The sequence below is a fragment of the Armigeres subalbatus genome, chromosome 3 (assembly GCF_024139115.2).
Source record: "Armigeres subalbatus isolate Guangzhou_Male chromosome 3, GZ_Asu_2, whole genome shotgun sequence".
Lineage (NCBI taxonomy): Eukaryota > Metazoa > Arthropoda > Insecta > Diptera > Culicidae > Armigeres > Armigeres subalbatus.
Genome location: NC_085141.1, coordinates 150,099,332 through 150,105,742, shown reverse-complemented (window position 1 = coordinate 150,105,742; position 6,411 = coordinate 150,099,332). Strand labels below are relative to the sequence as shown.

General features: G+C 53.6%; 1 pseudogene; it reads left to right on the top strand.

The window, feature by feature from the left end:
• The first annotated feature begins 414 nt into the window (after positions 1-414).
• On the top strand, positions 415-4,555 carry LOC134228307 (large subunit ribosomal RNA; annotated as a pseudogene).
• The last annotated feature ends 1,856 nt before the right edge of the window (positions 4,556-6,411 follow it).

The following is a 6,411-nucleotide window of genomic DNA, read 5'->3' as shown; positions in this document are numbered from 1 at the left end:
AAACAAGAGAACAAACAAACCCCAGGCAGGGGATCACCCGGCTCGTGGATCGATGAAGACCGCAGCTAAATGCGCGTCAGAATGTGAACTGCAGGACACATGAACACCGACACGTTGAACTATTGCACACCGTACTACAGACGATGTACACATTTTGAGTGCCATATTTATCCATTCAACTGTGCACGCCCCTGCGTGTACGCGTAGTGACGTTTTCCTAACCGCCACCACCCCCGGTTTGGTAGTAAAACAGTAAAACGTTCAAGATAGTCAGACGCGGCGCCCAGTGTTGCCGGGCGCCGCGGTTGGAATACATTCCATATCATACGACCAATCACCACCATCATCATGGCCCTGTGTGTGTGTCGTGTGTGTTGTTGTATTCCATCATCCCAGATGTAGGATCCTCCTATGTGGCCTCAAATAATGTGTGACTACCCCCAAATTTAAGCATATTAATAAGGGAGGAAAAGAAACAACCAGGATTCCTGAGTAGCTGCGAGCGAAACGGAAGAGCTCAGCACGCAGGGTGACGCACTGTTGCGCGTCCACCCGGTTCCGTGTACTGGGTGCTCGTTATCTGCCGTAACCGGTCGCTGGTTCAAGTTCAACAGAATGTGGCTTTTACCCGAGAGGGTGATAGGCCCGTAGAGCGGCGCACCGACGGTGAAGGACGCTCCATGGAGTCGTGTGTTGATAGTGCAGCACAAAGTGGGAGGTAAACTCCTCTAAAGCAAATATCACCACGAGACCGATAGCGAAAGTACCGTGAGGAAAGTTGAAAAGCACTCTGAATAGAGAGTCAAAAGTACGTGAAACTGCCAGGGCTCAAGCCCGTTGAACCTGATTATCCGAGCGGAGACACTTCCTGCGGGCTGGCCTTCCCATCCAAAAAGCGAGGGCCGGCGCGCAGGGCACTTGTCTCTCCCGCGCACGAGGACACTGCGATCCATTACGAACAGCTTGCGTTCCACTGGGACGCGCAGGTCGCCCGACAGTTGCCCCTGGTGCTTCCCCGGTGCTTGCCCAGTACGACGCTCAGTTCCGAAGGCCTGTGCGCGAGGTGGGGCCACTGCACGTGGGTGCAGTCGGGCGCGTGATGGATTCCACGAGTACGACGCGGTGCCTTTACACCGGCACGCGGACCGTCGATCGGCAGTGAAAGAATCGAGGTACTCCGGGACCGTCTTGAAACACGGACCAAGAAGTCTATCTTGCGCGAGCCAATGGTCGTGTCTCCTTGAGCACCAAAGGCGCAGACTAACTTGCCTTGTTCTGCGGGATTACGGCGCGGGCTCTCTGCTCGTCCTCCATCCCGGGTGTTGTACCCGGCATGCGGGCCGTTCGGGTGGTGCGTTCATCGTGCCACACTCGCCGACCGTGCCACAACATACCGCGAGTGCGGATGACCCGAAAGATGGTGAACTATGCCTGATCAGGTTGAAGTCAGGGGAAACCCTGATGGAGGACCGAAGCAGTTCTGACGTGCAAATCGATTGTCAGAATTGGGCATAGGGCGAAAGACCAATCGAACCATCTAGTAGCTGGTTCCTCCAGTTCCCTCAGGATAGCTGGAGCACGCAACGTTTCGGAGCCTATTCCATCTGGTAAAGCGAATGATTAGAGGCCTTAGGTTCGAAATGATCTTAACCTATTCTCAAACTATAAATGGGTACGTACATGGCATTCTTGCATGATGCCGTTGTAACGTTAGAGCCGGCCGGACCCCTGCCTCCGGGTCCGGCTTTCACGGCGTAGAAGATATCTGTGCTTAGTGGGCCAAGTTTTGGAGCAGAACTGGTTGGGGATGAACCAAACGTAATGTTACGGCGCTCAAATAAACGACGCATCATAGATACCATGAAAGGTGTTGATTGCCAGACAGCAGGACGGTGACATGGAAGTTCATCCGCTAAGGAGTGTAAAACTCATGCCGAAGCAATTAGCCCTAAAATGGATGGCGCTTAAGTCGTTTGTTTGATATACGCTGGGGTACAAGTGGGCCCCGGCGCTTCTGGCATCGGCTTTGAGACGCCAGCGAGAGGAGGGTCGTGGTGTGCTGAAGTGCCTGGCGTAAGCCGACATGAGCCGCCATCAGCACAGATCTTGGTAGTAGCAAATATTCGAATGAGATCTTGGATGACTGAAGTGGAGGAGGTTGTGTCAACAGCAGTTGAACACGAGTTAGCAATCCTAAGCTCTATGGAAACCTGATATATTAAGCATTTAACCAAATACAACCTGCTGCTGCTGCTGCTGCTGCTGTTGTTGATGCAACCTACCGAAGATATATATTGAACGAGCGAAAGGAATCCGGTTACAATTCCGGAGCCTGTTGGTATACGTTTGCATTGGCGTCCCATACAGGCAACGGTAGCCTTTGTAATCATGGCAACATGAATCCTTTTCTTCGAGAAGCCAACAAGAGAATCGGAAGAGTTCTCTTTCTGTTTTACAGTCACACTAGCCATGGAAGTCTTTCATAGAGAGATATGGTTGGACAGGCTGAGAGCATGGTATTAAATTGCTGTGTCGATGTTCTCTTCTTGACCTTGAAAATCGAAGACTGGGGCACGCAAACTCCCAACAGCTTGTACCGAATCGCAGCAGGTCTCCAAGGTTTAGAGTCTCTAGTCGATAGAAATGTAGGTGAGTCGGCAAGATCCGAACTTCGGGATAAGGATTCCTGAAGATCGGGATGGCTCGGGCTACCTCGCCCGTGTGCGCTCGCGCCCGGCCGCTGCCGTCCGTGGGTGTGTGTGCGTTCGCGCGCCCCTCACCGGGCCAGGCGGGTCAAAACCGACGTTCCCGGTGTGCTGGGCGGGTTTGCCTCAACGTGTGCGGCGTGCCGGCGGCCGTTCGCGCGGCCACCGGCCGCACTGTTTCCGGTCCCTCGCACTGCAGCATCGACAAACAGTCAATTCAGAACTGGCACGGCTGAGGGAATCCGACTGTCTAATTAAACAAAGCATTGTGATGGCCTCAACAGGTGTTGACACAAGTGATTTCTGCCCAGTGCTCGAATGTCAACGTGAAGAATTCAAGCAAGCGCGGTAAACGGCGGAGTAACTATGACTCTTTTGTAGCCAAATGCCTCGTCATCTAATTAGTGACGCGCATGAATGGATTAACGAGATTCCTCTGTCCCTATCTACTATCTAGCGAAACCACAGCCAAGGGAACGGGCTTGGAAACAATAGCTGGGGAGAAGACCCTGTTGAGCTTGACTCTAATCCGGCATTGTAAAGCGATATACGAGGTGCAGTATAGGGGAGCGCAATACATTACCTCCCGTGCACCAATGAGATACCACCACTCTACGTTGCCTTACTTACATGATCAGATGGAACAAGTACCAAGGTTATTGCAGCCTTCTGGCATAAGGTTTCTTGTTCAGCGTTCAGTCATGTCGTCATTCCTGGCCATAATGCAGAAGACCGAGCCTGCGGTCATCGCGTCGCCGTGGTTTGGCGGGCGGTGCGTCCGCGTGGCGTGCGGTCCGAACGTGCGCCGTACACAATGGTTGCGCCGGGTGCGGATCCAGCGGCCCAGTCGTTGCCTTTCCTTCACCGGGGTGGTGTGGGTCCGGTCCCCGCCCGGCTAAACGGTGGCCGGTGCGCCAGCGCACCAGACCGCCTGGCCCGTCCGTCCCGCGCCGGGCCACGGCCGCAGCCCTGCTCAACGTTCACACAGTACGCCGATGACAGTAAGACATCTGGATACCCAAGTCATGGACAGTGCCAGGTGCGGAGTTTGACTGGGCGGTACATCTCAAAACAATAACGGAGGTGTCTCAGGTCAGCTCAGTGTGGACAGAAACCACACGCTGAGCATAAGGACAAAAGCTGGCTTGATCTCGATGTTCGACATATTGAGACAGGAAAGCTAGGCCTCACGATCCTTTTGGTAAAGAGTTTTTAGCAAGAGGTGCTGAAAAGTTACCACAGGGATAACTGGCTTGTGGCCGCAAGCGTTCATAGCGACGTGGCTTTTGATCCTTCGATGTCCTTCTTCCTATCATTGTGAAGCAAAATTCACAAAGGGATTGTTCATTTCAAGGGAACGTGAGCTGGGTTTAGACCGTCGAGACAGGGTTTTACCCTACTGGTGTGCGAATGGAAAACACGGCGCGCGCTATCTTAACGGAAATGCTGTGCAGTACGAGAGGACCCAGCTTCGAACCACTGGCTCATACTAGTTCGACCGGACTTTGGTATACGACGTTCGTTGGATTAGCCTGAACGCCTCTAAGGTCGTAACCAAACCGAGCTGATAGTGTCCCATAGGTGGTCGGCGATCATGTGGCAGAGGAACCCATAAGACCTGCTAGCGTGATTTCACGTTGGCATCTTATTGCATGCAAACACGCAGACAAAGCCTTGCGCGCGATGTCATACAGCAAGTATTCTGCGATACTGAACGCTGGTGGCACTGCTCAGCATCAATATATGATTTCGATACCTGAGACCTCCTACAAACGATAGGTTTAGGCTGGGAGTTGGAGTTGCAGAGAGGTGTCATTTCGATCCTCCAGATCACCCTGCTTGAGGTTTGTTGTTTGTGGTTGTGTAACGGTGTAACGTAAACGTTCTGCACCAACTACCGTGTGGCTCAGAGAAGTCCCGTGTGTGCGCACTTGTGAGTGCGCGCACCGGGTGTGATCCTCTAATTTTCCCGCCCGTCAGTCAGCCCAGGACTCAGTATAACTGTCAGCAGCCAGTCAGTCCAGTCAGTCAGTCAGTCCAGTCAGTCTCAGCCAACTGCAGTGTTGGGATCCATTCCGGAACTGGCGGTAGTGTCGTAGCAAAGATGTCTAACGTCACTAGGTGCGACTAGGAGAAGTCCCCATGGTGTGTGCGCACCAGAGTGCGCGTGCACGTGGTGTGGACTTCTCTCTTTCGCCTAATCGTTTTCCCCCGTTCCAGTCCAGCCCAGGACTCTAGTACTAACTGTCAGCCAGCCAGTCAGTCCAGTCAGTCAGTCAGTCCAGTCAGTCAGTCAGCCAACTGCAAGTGTATGGATCCATTCCGGAACTGGCGGTAGTGTCACGATAGGGCAAAGATGTTCTAACGGTTCACTAGGTCGGCCGACTAGAGAAGTCCCCATGGTGTGCGCACTTGGGAGTGCGCGTGCACCGTGGTGTGGACTTCTCCTTTCGCCTAACTGCGTTTTCCCGGCCCAGTCCAGTCCAGCCCAGGACTCTAGTATCAACCGTCAGCCAGCCAGTCAGTCCAGTCATCAGTCAGTCCAGTCAGTCAGTCAGCCAACTGCAAGTGTATGGGATCCATTCCGGAACTGGCGGTAGTGTCACGATAGGGCAAAGATGTTCAACGTTCACTAGGTCGGCCGACTCAGAGAAGTCCCCAGTGTGTGCGCACTGTGAGTGCGCACCGTGGTGTGGATCTCCTTCGCCTCAACTGCGTTTCCCGCCCAGTCCAGTCCAGCCCAGGGACTCTAGTATCAACCGTCAGCCAGCCAGTCGTCAGTCAGTCATCCAGTCAGTCAGTCAGTCAGCCGTCAGTCAGTCAGTCGAGGGCAGTGAGAGGTCACAGGTAAGGCGCTTGAGTCGCAGTCGCGAAACCGGAGCAACGCAGTGCGCCACCGGCCGGGGGTGACATCGATGGACCGAAAACCTCTGGGAGGACACGGCCGGTCGATGAAAAGGAATCCACCAGAGCACCAAAGCTTAGGGAACACTGGGACTTGATCCGCGTGGCATCCACGTCCGACCGCAATTCGTTCCGAATGGGGCACGCGTTCGTCTTGGGCACGCTGGCCGGTAGGCACTGGCGAGCTGGACACGAGCACGGACGGCCGACGACCATTCACCGTGGCGGTTGGTGTGGGTGTGGGTGGGTCGAGAGAGAGAGAGAGAGAGAGAGAGAGAGAGAGAGAGAGAGAGCGTACATGAATGTCATACGGCTACCACGGCTAGGGAAGGCTAGCGACCGTAGCAGGTATTATGACCCTGAACGAAACCGGCGTGCCTGAGGCACGCCAGACGAGCGAACGAAATGGGAATCTTTGGCATTCTATTGTTGCTGTGCTGCTGCTCAGCTCGAGCGAGATGAACGAACACGAAACGAGAGATACGGTGGCGGTCCCAAAACGCCCAAAACACAAACGGCAAAACGGTTGCGGTGAGGTTGTGAGGCGAACTAGCTGCTCTAGCGCAGATAAAACAGATAAATGACAAGAGACGCGGGAGAGTCTCCGTCGCGCGTTGTGTTATTAGTTAGTTGCGTCTGCGGCGAGAATTCTGTTGATCCTCCAGTAATATACGCTTGTCTCAAAGGTTAGCCATGCATGTCTATACAAACAGATTTAATGTGAAACCGCATAAGGCCTAGTATAACAGCTATAATTTACAAGATCATTTAATACTTGGATAACTGTGGAAAATCTAGAGCT